At 39.4% G+C, this 17789-nt stretch overlaps 1 protein-coding gene and 1 long non-coding RNA gene across 3 annotated transcripts in view; one reads left to right on the top strand and one right to left on the bottom strand.

Moving 5' to 3' along the window:
• LRMDA (leucine rich melanocyte differentiation associated) overlaps positions 1-17789 on the bottom strand; it is a 1095017-nt gene that overhangs the window by 257324 nt on the left and 819904 nt on the right. The gene's annotated exons all lie outside the window — the stretch shown is intronic.
• LOC116667310 lies at positions 197-15660 on the top strand. Its single transcript, XR_004324200.1, has 3 exons — positions 197-974; positions 1170-1171; positions 15649-15660. It is a non-coding gene; the product is annotated as an uncharacterized LOC116667310 (long non-coding RNA).

Here is a 17789-nt window from a genome sequence, read left to right as displayed (position 1 = left end):
TTTACAGTGGTGTACTGAAATGAATACTGCCTCTATGCAAAGCAACAGGAGGTCACATTATAATTAGAATGCAATCAGTGGAATTGGTTATGGCTTGGTTTTCTTCCTGAAATGACAATCTACGCCACATCTGCCATTACATTAATATTTTCTGCATTACTAGAAGAACAGAGGGAGGGGGTTGGGTGGAGGGGAATCCAGTGTCTTTCCCCAGAGCAACTGATAGAGTTGTCTTTAGCGAGAAGTCCACATGAGCTAATCAAGGCCCATATAGTTCACCTTTAAAAGACTCAAACCATCTGGCAGGCTGTCCTATGATAAATCTCTATGATAAATGTCTCCGTTTTGATGTTACAAAGGAACCGCAGACCTGCTCAGTTTTGGCACAGCTGAAAACATACTGGCAACGGTAGAATAGAACTCAGATGTCCCAAAATAGAGAAGTAAATCATTTTGACCTGCGGGGCATAGTACATTTAGAGAAAACCCGATTGTAATAAAAAGGTTGGACTCATCACAGTTTCTGTTCTAGGAGTGGCGATATATTTTTTTTGTAATACCTTCTGGTTTCATGAAAACTCCAGCATGTACACTTTAAAAACTTTCATTCTTTTTTTTTTTTTTCTCCCTTCTTTTGGTGAGTCTTCAGACATTCCTCTCTGCTGCCTGTGAATGACAACAGTCTCCTCTCTCTGGTTCTCAGACATCCTGCAGGGGAACTGTGGAGGCAAGCATGCCTTCAGAATGATTAATCCGTTCGCCTTTCAGAGGTCTGTTTTGCTGGGCCCACGGCCACTGCTAAGAAAGGACACACTGTGACTACCAGCACCAGGAAGCAGAGGTACAGCCTCTAAACTCTAGGTTAGCCCAGACCTGATGCCGAGAGGGGGTCGTAAAATAAATTATGTTGGGTGGCTTGTGAAGGTAGACTTTTATGTCCAGCCAAACTTCAGAAACAATTTATGGAGTGGTCAGTTGGCCTTATTTATTTCATCTTTTCCCCTACAAAGTTAGGAAGTTAATTAAACATGAATACGGAGGGTCAGGGGCAAGGTACTAAAGACTGCCAAAGCTAGCGGCCCCTGCCCCTTTTCCCTGGCCAGACATACAGCTCCACAACCCTCACTTGCTCTGAAGCTCAGCATGAAGGATCCCAGACTAAGAGACAGGAGTGGCCAATAAAAACAGGGCCTCACTGGCTCACGGTCTCCCGGGGAGCTGCCTGGGACCCCATAACCAATGAGCAAAGCACTCTGGTCTGGTTGGTTGCAAAAGCTTGACCAATTCCCTCCACTGCTGCCCGGGTCACTTTCTGGTGACTAATGGGAAAGACAGATTTCCCATCTGCCCCTGGCAGATGGTTTGGTAAAAATGATTTTGCCACCCAAAAGGGGAAACTGAAATAAGCACGGGAGGTGACGTATCTCCAGGGAAATAGATTTCAATCTTACCCTCTTGGTCTGGAGAAAAAGAGGAGGCCCACCTCTGTCTCCAGAGACAATTTCCCTAGGTAAAAGTAGAGATTTTTGGAGCAGTGGAGGTCATTTTAAAACTCTTGGGGACCTGGAGCAGAAGGAGTCTGCGATGACTCAGGAACTCTGGGAAGTGAGTGCAAATAAATTTGAGGTAACTATTTTCAATAAAACTTTTAAAATATATATACTGACAGTCCACTTGGAGGGGAAAAGACACAATAATTTATTGGCTACTGACAACTCAACTGGAGACAAGTTAGCCCATACCTTCTTGTCTGCCCTGGGCCAAACAACATACATCGAGTTATTTGACTGTCTTCTCTTAAGTCAGGTCGAGAGGTGCAGACAGGAAACACCCACTGGCTCATTGGCATCCCCAGCTCTTTAATCATTTCTTTGGCTCTCATCCAAATCCCCTCCTGGTCACTGACATCTTGTTGGTTCCAAAGTATTTGGGAAAGAGCAAGGTTATTTCATCTGACAATCTTGAAGTTTCAGAGGGAGAACAGAAAAAGGTAGGATGGAGGTCCTTACTCTACTGGGTAAGAGACCGCATCTGAACAGCTACACTAAAAGAACTGCATCGTCACTTTCCTCCCCTACCATATGGTCTCTCCCTCTCATATCTGATTTATGACTCCTGATTACCACAGATCTTTTGGCTAGGCTGCTTTCCAAATGTCTTCCTACTGCTGAATATTTAGGTGCCAGTATTTCCCCAGGGAAAAGAAGAGACAAAGATTAACAGTGTCCTTACTTCTGTTCCCCACACTTTCTACGCCATGCGGTGTTTCTGGTTTTGTTTTAATCATCTGGGACGGGAAACCCAGGCTGATTCTGTTTCCTTACCTGATCTTTAAAGCAAGACAAGTTGGGATTACATTTGTCAGAAAAGCAAGTCGATTGAGTAAAAAAAAAATACTCAAAAGCCATGCATCTAGTGATGCTCTTATATATTCAGAGCCACACTACTCTCCAGTGGTCCCCCCACAAAAAGCTAACAATCAATCAGGAAGAAGAATACAAATTGGTGGATGTGTTAAGAAAGTCGCAAGGAGTGTGCAATGCCCTCTTTCTACAGCCCTTCACACATGACAGTTTCCACCCATCCTCTTCAGTCAGAAAAGCCCATGAGTTTCAGGGGAAAAAAACACGGCTCATGGTAAGATGCTAACATCCTCAAAGGACTCATCAACCCCCATCCACCAAATGAGTCCTAATTGTCTCTTTTCAAGAGGAATTTTTTTGTTTTATTAGGCATTTCCCAAAATAAAATAAAAATAAAATTCTGTTGGTGCTATTCTTGAATGATGCTCTTACAGCTATGTGGTTTATATTTTATTCTACCAGTTCAATTAAACATGTTTTCACACTGTTTTAGGAAATGTGATTATTTCTCGAGTGCCTGAAAGTGTTGGAAAATACTCATTCATTCATGTGATAATTACTGACTACCAAGCACGAAGCTAGAATTAGATCTACAAATAGTCTTCAAAGAATCTGACAATCTACCTTGAATTATCTAATGTTAAGTCTTAGACCAAGAGGAAAAAATATGGGACTATGATCTGAGCACACATCAGAGAAAAGGAAAGAAAAGAACATGAAAGCAAAAGAGCACAGATGACTCTAATTCACATGATATGGAAGCAGTACACTTTGGGGAATGAATGAAAATATACTCATCAGCAACTACTGTCAGTGCTATAAGGAGGTGGCACAGAAGCGAAGCTAAAGCTGCCCCCCAATAAGCCAAGTCTGCGCTGCATCCCCATCTTGATCACCTACGTGGAATGCGCAGGGGAGCAATGACTACATTTGTCTGCTAAGAAAAACTAGTTCTGGCTGAGTTGGTTGAGCCGTGAACCCAAAGATGCATATGATATAGAAAAGCAGCAATAATGAGGCAATTATGAGAACCAGCCAAGGATACAATGAGGTGGCATAATTGAGCAGGAACTCTGAAGGTTTGGAGCAGAACATGGACTAAAAACACGGTTTGATTCATTCAGGTGGGTGGCACTCCACACCAGAGGAGACTGCACTGGCTTGCTCCTCCTATAGTTATTCTTCTGCGGTGCCTTGTTTCATCTCAGTGATATGGATCTAGTCACCTTTTCAAGGTCAAGAGGATGTGCTAGCTTTAAGTGGAGAGTTTAGAAGTAGCATGACTGGAACTCAAAAACCCACTTCTCTTCTCAAATTTGCTCTATTCCTGGGAATTACTCCCAAAGGAAGGCATAAGAGATGAATCACATCTCTTTCTTTGTTTCATTTGAATTTTATTTCGTATGCCATGTGGGTAATGCCTTGCATGTCTCAGGAAGTGACAGTGGGAGACATCCTTGGGGACATTAGGTCATTATCCCCTTCCAGTGATTAATACATGCCTGGGCACACTCTCACCCAATGAGTTACTACAACAAGAGAGTAGATTAAGGTTAGCAATGACAACTGTCCTTCCTAAAATTAGTGATAAGAACAGTAAGAGTAGTAGAGGAGGAGGAGTGATGATGGTGGTGGTGGTGGTAATCCTCCTCTTAGTTTCTTGTGAAGAATTACACATGCGTCCCTTATGCTTGATCAAAAAGGCCGTTACCTTGAATAGAATATCCTATCATAGCTGTCCAGGACACAACTGGGTGAGCTGACTCTGAGAACTAACACAGGGTCTTCATCGGAGGAGCTGTAACTAAACCCCAACCCCAGTGGGAACAGACCAAAGCAACGTTCTTCATCCTCAGCAGAAATACATGTGCTCCAATAGGAGGCTATGAAGGATCTTCATAGGGTCAATTTTCATCTTTGTGGAGTGTTTTTTTAATGGTTGACAAATTATGCTTATCAATGTAAAACAGAACAATCTTGTCCTTTGCAGAAAGATGAGAGTGACATAAGACATTTGGGTTCTTAGGTTCTACTTGCCTGAATCCCTTCAGTTCTCCAAAGGCAGCTTCTCAGAGAATGGAATCTCCCAATGGCCTATAAGTTGGTCTTTTCTAGTGTCTACACATACAAATGGCATTTTTTAAACTTCAGTTTCTAACAATGCCTTTTCAAATGAAAACAAAACGATCATGTCCCTTGCTGCTGCATCGCATCCAGTAACACCCTATTAATTCTGGCTGTTTTAGGCTATAAATGGCAATTCTAGAGGGTACGGCCTGTCTCATCTTCTCTCTCACAACAAAATTTGGGACAAGTCTGGTACCTCGACCTAAAGAGGCTTCCAATTTCTCAATCATAAAATGGGGTAATTAATGTTGCCTTTTCTGTTCCACTGTGAACGAAGATAGGCTATCAAAACAATAATGGAGACCAAGCTATACAAACCAGATATATTAATACAAGTCATCACCTCAAAGGGCCATTAAATATCTTAGACAATCAACTGAGATTGTTGATTGTTGATAACTTATCATCAATATTACTAGAGTTCCCTGTCAATACTCAGGTTGTCAACAATGAGACATCATTCGGAAGTAAGACTAACTTTTAAAAACCAAGACAATGGGGGAAAATTGTTTAAAAATCACATTTGTGCCAAAGTACCAAGACTCTGTGGTAGTGCAGCCTCTATAAATTCATAGACAGAATTTGTGTAGATCTCAAAGTGGACCAAGAGCAATTATTCTGAAGAAAGTATTTTATTATCTGACCTCCAATCTATTCACATGAAAAGCTTCTTATGACCATAAAAGATTAGGCTACATGAAAGACAGGAGAGCAATGAGAATCAGGAGCTGGGCTGAACCGAAGACTTTTATTATTTTGATTAAAGAGAGAAGACTGGACTTGCATGAACAGCTTTCTGGTTGTTTTATTCTATGCTGAATAAGGTCACCAAGGGAGAATAATTTTCACTACCAAAAATTAGCCTAAACCTAAGTTTAATTTGCATGGCTCTCCACCCTAAGTGTGGATTCTGCCATGCATAAACTATATTTACCAGACATAATGGATCTTGGCAGGTCAGAAAATTGCAGTTTGGTCTATATTACGTATAAACCATCAATGGAGAAACTGCTACCAGGATTGCCAATAAAATACACAGTAGGATATCCTTACTCATCCTGCAGGCAGAAACACTGACGTCCCTTATGGTCTTCCATAAATAGATAGATAGACAGATAGATAGATAGACAGACAGACAGACAGAAAAGAGAAAAAGAAATTTAAAGGCTCATCAGCTTCTAGTAAAACTGTAGGCTGCTCATCACAGAAAGGGAAGCAAATAAGCAGTCTCTTTATCTGCAGCTAACAGCACTCAAGGAGCAAGTGAACAACCACCTTCTCTGGAATAAGCTTAAGCTCTTGCAGTGAAAGAAGAAAGCTCCTTCCAGATCTGTGGCTTCCTGAAATTCTGGGAATGTTATGACATTCCGCCAATATGCATTTCCAGCACAGATGACCTCTGCAGCGCACTGGTTAAACGTTTTAATTCCACTTCATAGTTGCCAATTTGTGGATAACTTTATCAAAGAATCAATTCACTGAAGAGAAAAAGTGTTTCCTTTGGATGGTAACTTCTTGGGTTCTATGACCAAAATTCCTAAATCTCTTTCTTTACAGCCAAGAATACTAACTATCTCCACTGGAATATACAAACAGGCCCTAGAATGGAACTCATCACCTCTGGTGAGCCTCTCCATATCTCCCAAAAATCTTTCCCCCATTGGTATATGTCAGTGACCGGTACTATTATCCAGGGATAGCATGTAAAAGACTTAACAATCAGTAGGAAGGGGCCCTGACCAATCAGAATGGACAATGGCCACTGACTTGGAGCAGGATCCTAGAGCCTCACCCCTCCTCAGATGCACTCAGCATTAACTCTTAATCAGGGGGATCGAGGGACATACTGGCAGTTTGGGAATTCCAGGGTAAAAGCCTGGGTGGAAGGGGGCAATAAAGGGATACTCAGGGCATCTTGCAGGAACTTCCATGAGAATTATCTTAATATTTTAACAACTAGGCCTTAGAGCCATCATTCACTCAACCTAGAGTATTCTTGTCTTTTCTGTTTAATTTCACCTGCAATTCAGTCAATCACTGAATCCTTTCAGTTCTGCCTCCTGGGTTTCACCATCACCATTACCCCCATACCACTATACTGGCTGCATTACTGAAGCCTTACCATTTGTTGGCTGGATTAGGGCAACAACTTCCTACTTGGCATCCCTGCCTCTATTTTTGTCCTCCTCCCACTCTTCTACTTACTCCCAGAGAGGTCATTCCAATGAGTCAGTTCACAGACATTACTCCAAAGAAGGAATACAAATGGCCAACAAGTACGTGAGAAAATGCTCAATATGGCTAATAATTAGGAAAATGCAAATCAAAATCACAATGAGATACCACTTTATAACCATTAGGATAGCTATTATTAAAAATAATAATAATAAAATAAGTATCGTGAGAATGGAGAAACTGGAACCCTTATAAACTGTTGGTAGGATTGCAAAATTGTGCAGCTGCTATGGGAAACAGTATGGCATTCCCCAAAAAATTAAAAATAGAATTACTATGTGATCTAGTAATTCACATTCTGAGTATAAATGAAAAGATTTGAAAACAAGATCTCACGAAGATATCTGAACGCTCAAGTCCATAGCAGCTTTATTCACAACAGCCCAAATATGGAAGCAACCCAAATGTTCATCAATGGATAAACAGATAAACAAAATGCATATATACATACAATGGAATAATACTCAGACTTAAAAAGGAAAGAAATTCTGAAACATGCTACAACATAGATGAACCTTGAAGACATTATAATAAGTGAAATACATCAATCACAAAAGACAAATGCTGTAGGATTCCACTTACATGAGGTACCTAGAGTAGTCAGATAAAAAAAAAAAAAAACAGGAAGTAGAAAGGTGATTGCTGGGGCTGGGGAAGGGGAGAATGGGAAGTTACTGTGTAATGGGTCCCGAGTTTGAGTTTTGCCAGATGTAAATAGTTTTGGAGATGGACGTTGATTGTTATCCAACAATGTAAATGTGCTTATTTAATGCCACTAAACTGTACACTTAAAAGTGATTAAAATGATCAATTGTATGTCATACACATTTTACCACCAAAAAAAGACAACTGCAAAATAAATATATAACTAATTAATGAGGGGAAAATAATCGATTCAGTCACATCACTGACCTGGCAATCCCTCAGTGTGGTGACCAAGCTCTAACACATAACTGGATTGTCCAGGCCCTTACGATTTATCCCTGCCCATTTGGCCAGACTCATCACTTGAAACTTGCCACCTCAGCTCTAAATTCCAGCCCTGGGAAGCTCCCTGCAGTTGCCTGAATATGCTATGCTCTCTTGCCTGAGGACTTTGCAGATGCTGCTTCCTCTTCATGGGGCATTTTTCTCCCATTTCATCCATCCATCCCACAACCCAGCTAAATACATTTTATTAATCCTTCAAGCCTCAAAACAGATTCTGTTAATTTCAAATGCAGTTTAGATATCACATCCTCCGGAATGCTCCTTCTCCTCTACCCAAAGTAAAGGATAGGTAGATCTCCTGCACAGTCTCTCTGATTAAGGGCATAGAATCTGGAGACAGACTGCCTGAGTTCAAGGTCCAACTCTGTTACTTACTATTTGACCTTAGGCAAGTTACTTACCTCCCTGACTCTAGTTTCCTCTTTAAAAAGGTGAACAATACATCATACTTCATGGAGAGAAAGTCAAACTTTCCTACTAACATGAGGTACAAGGAAAGGATGTCCCCTCTCACTGACTCCTTTTCACATCTTACTCGTAGTCCTAACTAACAGATTAAGGCAAGAAAATGAAATAACAGGTATACCATTTAGCAAGGGAGATACAAAATTGACTTTGTTCACAGATGCTTTGATAGTCTGTGCAGAAAATCTTAGAGAATCAACAACAACAAAAGAACTCCTGGAACTAATAAGCAATCATGGCAAAGTTGCAGGATATAAGGTTAACATACAAAAGTCCATTGTTTTCCTACATACCAATAATGAACAAACGGAATTTGAAATTAAAAACAATACCACAGGGAATATAGCCAATATTTTATAGTAACTTTAATTGTAGTACAACCTATTAAATTACCAGATCACTACGTTGTACACCTGAAACTAATATTGTAAATCAACCATACTTCAATTAAGAAACACAAAATACCATTTACATTAGCACCCCAAAAATAAAATACTTAGGCACAAATTCTACAAAATATGTACAAGATCAATACAAGGAAAACTACAAAATTCTGATGAATGAAATAAAAAAAGAATTAAGTAAATGCAGATATATTCCACGTTCATGGTAGGAAGACTCGATATTGTCAAGATGTCAATTCTTGTCAACTTGATCTGGAGATTCAATGCAATTCCAATCAAAATCCCAGCAAGTTATCTTGTGGATATCAAGAAAATGATTCTAAAGTTTACACAAAGAGTCAAAAGACTGAGAATACCCAACATACTATTGAAGAACAACAAAGTTGGAGGATTGACACTATCTGATTTCAAGACTTACTATAAAGCTACAGTAATCAAGACAACGTGGTATGTGAAAGGCAGTGTGAAAGAATAGTCAATTAGAATAACGGAACAAAATAAAGAGTTATAAATACACCCCCATAAATACAGTCAACTAATCTCTGACAAAGGAGCAAAGGCAATACAATGTCTCTTTAACAAATGGTGCTGGGACAAATGGAGAACCACATGCAATTTAAAAAAAGAGAGAGAATAATTTAGACACAGACCTTCCACCCTTCACAAAATTAACCCAAAGTGCACTGTAGACCTAGGTGTAAAACACAAAATTATAAAACTCCTAAAAGATAACATAGGAGAAAACCTAGATGACCTGGGGTATGGTGATGCCTTTTCTAATATAACATCAAATGCACAACCTATGAAAGAAGTAACTTATAAGCTGGACTACATTAAAATTAAAAACCGCTGCTCTGTGAAAGATGTTAAGGGAATTAGAAGACAAACCACAGACTGGAAGAAAATATCTGCAAAAGACATATTTGATAAAAAAACTGTTCTCCAAAATAAAGATCTCATAAAACTCAAGAATAAGAAAAAAAAAAACAACCTGATTAAAAATAATGCCAGACATTAACAGACACTTCATTAAAGAAGATATACAGGTGGCAAATAAGTATGTAAGAAAGTGCTCCACATCATATGCCATCAGAGAAATGCACGTTAAACAAACACTACACTAACTCAGGACCTCATGTATGCTAAACATACAGTCTACCACTTAAGCTATACTGTTCCCCCTAAACTTGACTTCTTTCCTCTAAAAATAAATAACCTAACTACCTACCCCCCCGCCAAAATAAAATAATTAAAATAATACAATAATAAATAAAATATTAAAAAACACACTAGAGTTACCACTACACGCCTATTAAAATGACCAAAATCTGACAACACTGAGAACATCAAATGATGTTTAGTACACTCGATTGCTACATAAAAGTAAAAGCAAAATAAAAGCTTCAGGTAAAGCAGAGCCATAAATCTAGGAATTTGAGCTCCTATCCTCAGGGAACAGGAACTCTCACTCATTGCTGGTGGAAATGCAAATTGGTATAGTCACTTTGGAAGACAGTTTGTGGCTTCTTACAAAATTAAACATGGTCTTACCATATGATCCAATAATCAGACTCCTTTTTATTTACCCAAAAATGTTGAACACTTAACGTCCACAGAAAAGCACACACACAGATGTTTACAGCAGCTTTATTCATAATTGCCAAAACTTAGAAGCAACCAAAATGTCCTTCAGTGGGTAAATGAGTAAATAAACTGTAGTACATTCAGACAATGGAATATTAATTTTTCAGTGCTAAAAAGGAACAATCTCTCAAGCCGTGAAAAGTCTTTGTGGAAAAACCTTAAATATATATTACTAAGTGAAGAAGCCAATGTGAGAGGACTACATACAGTATGCTTCTACATGATACTCCAGACAAGGCAAAATTATGGAGACATTAAAAAGATCAGTGGTTGCCAGGGGTGGAGGGAGGAAGTGTTTACTCCAAATATTTTTTATTTACAAGTATTTCATTGCTAGTTAAGTTTGAATTTTCTATGCTCAATTGCACCTAGTCAACTCTTTGATCCATTTTTTTCTGCAGGATATTTTGGTAGAAGTGGTAAAAGCTCTTCCTACACTAAGGGGATTAAATTTTTAATCATATTTTTACATATTATCTCCTACTTTGTTATTTATCTTACTTTTGCTTACAAAGTTATAGAAAACACTCTTATCTTACAAAATGTATGAGTAATTTCTTTCATGGAAGTTTGATATTTAACATTTCTGATAAATTAGGGCGTTGGCCCTATACACAGACTATCCCAAATCTCAAATATGGAGTGTGAGATAGTTTTAATTAAACTATCCCGCCTTCTTACAAGTGTTAAGAACGTGTTCCTCCACCGAGATCAAGGCTGCCAAATGAAACTACACTCTGCCTACTGAGGAGCTGTTTCTAGGTGGAATAGCATTAATCTGTGTATCCCCGACATCACACGTTTTATTTAGTCTAACAATCTTCCCAGCACAGAAGATGGACCCATTAGTGTATTACCTTCAAATGTGTGAGAAACATTAGCAACTGCATTTGCAAGTTTGGGGTCATGGGACCTAAATATTTCCTTTAACAGAATTCCTAGCTTTGGCCCAGAAGATCATTCATTCATTCATTCATGCTTTTTCAATAAGTATTTACTGAGCATTCACTCTGAAACCCAACTAAGGCTCAGGACATAAAGGAGAATAACACATAGTCTCTATCCAAGAAGACCCTAACCTTGCTGAGTTTAGAGGAGATTCACATATAAACAAACACTTGTTTTAATAATAGGAAGAGATAGGAAATTGGTAAAATCATCAAAATAATTTTCATGTTACTGACCAAACTAGAAGAACGTTCCCATTTTAGAGTTCTAATTAAGTCTCAAAAATCCCCCTAGAGTTTGTCTCCTTTGTTTTGCGATCTTATTTTGCACACTTGATGGACAAAAATTCACCAGAAACAAGATGAATCAGCTAAGGAGCACTGGTCACATTAAGTATTTATTGAGCACTTTTAATGGGCACTTTGGAGATATTAAAAAGTATACGGCATGGTTCCTGCCCCTTGAGAGCTTAAAGTCAACTTAGGAAAATAAAATGTATGCACATTAGATAATTTAATAAAAGGTAAATGAACAGAGAAGGAAAGGAGTGCCATGGCATCAAAGGAGAGAGCTGACTTCAGGCAATGAAGGTTAAGATAGGATATGAATGAGATCAGGAAGCTCCATGGAAAGAAGACCACAGGGCCTTCCTAGAAGTGTGGGGCATGGTTAGCGACAGTGACATAACTTTTCTTCTTGGCCTAAGTTATCTTGGGATTTCCAAGTTCATTATTATTCTCTGAACAGTAGTTGATATATAGGATTTTACAGGTCACAGGTGTTTCTGAAGATATTTAGTTGAATCCATTCATTTATTTTAGGGGTAGGAAACTCAGGCCAAAGAGAAGAAGCCACATGCATGGAGATGGCATACTAGTCGAATCAAGACACAAGCTATTTTATACTCTGCCCATCTTTTCCTGCACTACTAGATTTTGAAAAGCTAGAATAATTGAGTTCAGAAATTACAAATAGACCATTCACACTACAAATCCTACCTTCAAAACTCTAAGACCTCTTCTGAAGGTATCATACCTTCTGGGGGCTCCTAAGATGCACTTGTGTGATGAAGCATTCAATAAACACCACTATGAACATTATTATATAAATTGGTTGCTACTTATTTTTAGGGCTCCCTTAGACTGTCTAAGAAGCACTGACTGAAATACAGTACACTCGATTGCTACATAAAAGTAAAAGCAAAATAAAAGCTTCAGGTAAAGCAGAGCCATAAATCTAGGAATTTAAGCTCCTCTCCTCAAGCAACTGAAAGCCAATTCCGCATTTCCTCTTACTTGCTGACAGCCTCTTGGGCATTCAAATAGGAAAGAGTTGAAAACCAGGATTTCCGGTCCAATCGAATACTGGACAACACTTAATGGCTTAAGTAGATTAATAATCGTCTTGCTATTGGAGTTTTGCCTTTCACCACCTTTCACCGTACGCTTTGCCTGTACTTGATCTACAGGGAGGCTGAACATTGAGGAGTCTTTTACCAGACCTGCTCTTAGTCAGCACCCCATCTGCAACTGACAACCCAATTTCGACACCCATCAATCAGTGAGAATTTACTGACTGCTACTATGTTCCCCACACTACCTATGATACTGGCAGAGACTTAGAAGAATTATTCAACATGTTCACTCACTCTCTCAAAGAAGTTAGAATTGAGTTGGGTTTTCAATAGTAACGTACACAGAACAAATACAGATCCGAACAAAATCACCATCAGTAGAAAGTGCTCAGTCTTGGAACACCCATACTCTGGTAAAAGGAGGACCTCCAGGGAGCAATGAGAGCTGATGGGGTTATGGAGCCCTTGGTGGAGACGACACTCCTGAACATGTCTCAAAAGATGCACAAACTGTAGACAAGAAAACAGCAGAGGGAAGACAGTTGTGGAATAAAGTAACTATTTCAGCAAAGATGAGTTACAGCTGTGGGCTGATGAAGACAGAGTCCTACTGGAGGGTACATAGTTGGGGTGGTAATTAATGATTTGGTTAGAAAAAGAAAATTAGAAGTAAAACAGACAGAACTGGATATAACATTTGACATATAATATGAAAATTTGTTTTCAAATGTGTCTCTCTCCATTTAGTGATATCATTCAAATGGCCTGAAACAACTCTGACATCTGTTATATCTTGCCAAGGTATCTGGTATAGAGTAAATACTTAAGGAATATCTGTTGAATAAAGGAATGAGTAAGTTGATTAAGAGAAAAATGTGTAAGAGTAAATCATACCTAAAATACATGGATCCAAGCATGTTTTCCTTAAATATGAAAAGTAACCAATTTTCCTGTAAATTGTCGTGCTACCCTCAGCTAAACACCCAAAGAACCAAGAAACCATTCACTCCAATAGAATAGTGAATCCATATCACAGATACATCCCAGTGACCAAGATGGATAGGGCTTTGTTGTTTTGGAGTGTATAGTTAAGTGGAGGAAGGAATGGGAGAGAGAGAAAGCTAACAAGAGGGAGGGGGGAAAGGATGAATGGAGGGAAGGAAGGAGAAAGGGGGAACAGAGAGGGAGTGAGGGGGGAAGAAATGGAGGGACACACTGAAACTGATGGAAAGAGACTAGTGAGTGGGTGGGTTTGGCTTTAAATAAAGTGAGTGACCTGAGAAGACTCTGAGGAGTTGAAACTAGAGCTGAAACCTCAAGGACAAAAAAGCAGCCAACCTCACAAAGATTTTAAGGTGACACTTCTAGTCAGGGTGGACAGTCCTACACGGAAAACATGGTGGTGTGCTCCAGACACAGAAAGGTGGCCACTGTGTCTGAAGTGTGATGCAGAGCTAAGGACAGAAGTACAGGAGCCTGGGAAGGGAGCAGGGTGAATTCAGGGGAGGCCCGGAAGGTTCCAGGAGATGTCCAGCTAAGGACAAAGCATCAGCAGGCACAGTTACTGGAGAGACAGTAGACATCCCAGCAGCCAGAGGGCACACTCTCCATAGGAAACGTCCATTCTCATCAAATTTTCTATTTGTCTCTGAGCCTAGAGACATGGTTGTAAATTCAGACCAGATCTCAAGAGTCCAGAACCATTCCCCGATTTATTTGTAGACAATTGAGACTTGTAGCTCAAGGATTCTGCTCATTTTTCACAATGGTTAATGCAGAAACTCTTGTCTCTACAAAAGTCACTGCAAACAGTAATTGTCCTTTTTTCTGTGGTGAACTGTTATACAGGAAAAAAGAGTGCCTTATAAACGGTGCCTCCACTGCAGTATTTCTCTTCTTTGTCCTCACCCGACAGCCCAGGGAAGAGTATTCCGAACCTGACGGTACAAACACATGATTCATAAAGATGGCTGTTCTTTTCAGACCCCAACTCAGCCCAGGAAAGAGCAGAAGCAGAAACTTCCCTTCCAGATGTGCAAGGCGGGGAGAGTCACTCCATTCTCAGGGGACAAAACAGTGCTTTGAATTTCAAAGACGGATGCCCCAGAGGCCCCACCAGACTCAACTCCACAAAAATGTTTGATGAATGACCATGGCAGGCATCAACTTTGCAGATTAATGACCAAAAGAGTTTAGTTTATGTCTCAGTGGAAGAGGATAAATTTTCCCTTGGCTTTAAGAATCTGAGGGATTGAGAAACCTAGCTAACCACAGCCCCTCTCGCTTCACTCACAATGTTTTACCATGGATCATTTACGTTCCACATTCCCCCTTTCAGTGGGTTTTCATAAATTTAAGTGAAACAGGCAGCATGTCTGTGTTCTGCCTCTTTTGCAATATGATGGCCACCAAGTGATTAGAAATTGTCTTTGGGTTGGTATAGTTGCTGGAAAATCATTGAGGTTTGTTGTGAAATTCATTCTCAACTTATAACTCAACTAGACACTGAGTGGCTATTTTTCCAACTTTAGGCCAGGTTGCTAAAAAATACTAGCATCAAATTAAAAATGTATGTCATGGCCAAACTCCAACCGTATGTATTCATGTGTACATGCATTTACATGTATTTTACATAGTCTAAACTCCCTATCCAGAAGTAGTAAGCCACCAGCTAAAACCTGAGCACAGCAGTCAGGGTTATGATTACTTTTTATTCCCTCCCTTACTTCTCCACATTAACAAAGTCTCATGCTTTTGCATTCTGTTAATCATTATGGACCATGTTTCCGTGAGAAGAGATATTCCTTGCCTACCCCCATATCATATTTTGCATGAACCACCATTTATATGAACCAATCAATCATCTTTCTTGAAAAATTAAAAACCACCTAGCCCTGTTCTAGGTATTCTCGGGGATGTAAGGGAAGAACAAGGCACGTTCTCTACCTCACAATCCATCTGAGACAGTATGTGGAGCTTCAGAGAACACTGCAAGATGGGAGCAGAGTGGGAAAGCATGTGGGACATCAAAGTGCACAGCCAGAAAATAGTCTAGTAAGGATGTGTGAAGTAGAGGGGATTTTCATGGGTCCTTGAAGTGTATGTAGGGGAAAGACAGGATCAGAAGAGCTAAAGGCAGGGGACAGTCTGCCCTAAGCACAGCGACATGGGATGGAGGGTGGGAAGCAGAGTATGAGTTTCCATGTGAGAAGGACTGGGTAATAAGGAAGTGACACAGACAAGGGCTTGGAACCCCAGAAAGAAGAGTTGAACAGAGCATCTTTATGGATTACTGAAAGAGGATGGGCAAAGGGCACAACAATGAAAATAAGAGTTTAATTTCCCAACTACTTGGAATAGATTTTAAAAGAAACTGCAGGTAGGTGATGCGTATTCCATTGGTGATACATAGAGACAACTGTCAATTCTACTTTGGCTTCTCATTAGAGAATTAAAAACTTGGTATTTTCCCTTTTTCAGCTAGCACCACCACCAACAAAAAAGAAGACAACTAACCTAAAATAAATGACATACAAATATACCTAAATGACATCCAGATGGTTTTAGAATCATTGGCTCCACTCTCATTTGTAGTCAATACGAACAACACAAAGGTGGTGTCTTTTACAGTCAGTTGCCAATATGAGGGATCACTTGTAACAGGTAAAAGGCAGTTAATGAGAATTAGATTTGCTTTCCTGCCTTAAAACAAGACAGGCTCATGAAAGGCACACCGATGACAATTTCTGTCTTATGATGTAACAGGACATTTTTACTCCTGCTATTCCCTTTTCCAATAATACTTTTCTGTACTGCCTGTAGCCTTTAGGGTCCCTTCTTCCCCTTCATGCAGTGGTAAGCTGAATAAACTCAAATGTAAAATTCTGTTTGACTTGTGGCTATGCTCTTATCAAGGTCACATAACATTGTGCTGGTGGCAGCCCAACGTGGTGACATCAAGCTAAACAAACATGTCAGCGAAAGCACTTCAGCACAGAACACTTCAGAGTGTACTTACTAGCAAGAACAGGGCCTGAGACTTAAAGGAATTCATTTCTACCTCCCCAGAAGCGTTCCTGTACTTTGTGTCTACACGCTTGTTTTGATAGACCAGCAGTTTGTCAATCAGATCCTCTGCATCTATAAATTCATCATAGAGCTGCAACATGTCCAGTAAGTCCATTGTTTTTAAAACATTAGGAAGCAAATAGATGTCATCATAAGTTACACTTCTTTTTCTCAGGGAAAATAGTTTTAAGGCACAGAGGTAATTCAAACTGGTAAAATCAAAGTTGGATTCCAATTCAGAGTTTTAGTAAAGATACTGAGAAAGACCTGTTTGACTTGGCTGTCCTTTGGTGACATTTTTTTTTTCCATTCAGAAGCAGCCTTATTTCCAAAAACTGAGTTTTTTTTCCCCTTTGTATGAATTTTTGTCTTATCCTACACATAATATCAAACAACTCAGGTAATTGTTTGCTAGGCTCCTTGTGACCTCTTCATAGATTATCAAACTGCTACGGAGAAAAAGCATATACGTTGCTGTTTTACTGTAATCTTTTTCTCTATTCTTATCCTGAAAGTATTCCAAATAAGAAGACATTTTTCTTGCCTCATACTTTGAAACTATGATTTAGAGTAGGTCAACATTTTAACATCTTCTCTATGGCTGGTAATAGTGATAGCCATTTTGTAGGCACAAATCTAAAAAGGCTGTCTCCTTCCATTTCTATAAAGTCAAAAATTTCAAGTGCTTCTGCCTGTTTTGGGGAATCTAAAAGTGACCAAAAATGTTCATTATGAAAGCTTCAAAATCACAGGTAAGCAAATCATGTCCCTTTCCAGCAGTGTTGTAGACAGGGTGTACTGGGTATTCAGCTGGTGAGATCATTTCACTTCCTTGGTAAGAAATTTAAACACTGGATGGAGTTTGCCAATATTTACATTTGTACTGTCTGCCAGTACACAGATAGATGAGTGGATTATAATATGTATTTAGACAAGATATCAACAATCTTTTCTTTCCGTGTTTTCTGCAGTTTCACTAAAATCTTCATCAAAATCAAGAAATTTGAAATTCCATTTTTCAAGCCCAAGTACTGAAGAGCCACAGGGAAAACTACCTTGTTGCTGTGATCTGAGGGGGTCACTTGATACATGATGCAAAGCACAGTTGTTGGTCAGATCTGACAAAATTAGCTCTACTCTGTAGGGGCCCAACACATTTGTTGCCCCAAATTGTCCCAGGTGTTCACCCAT

This window comes from Camelus ferus, chromosome 11 (genome assembly GCF_009834535.1).
Source record: "Camelus ferus isolate YT-003-E chromosome 11, BCGSAC_Cfer_1.0, whole genome shotgun sequence".
Classification (NCBI taxonomy): domain Eukaryota; kingdom Metazoa; phylum Chordata; class Mammalia; order Artiodactyla; family Camelidae; genus Camelus; species Camelus ferus.
The sequence above is the reverse complement of the archived record's forward strand: the minus strand, read 5'-3'. Positions and strand labels throughout refer to the sequence as shown.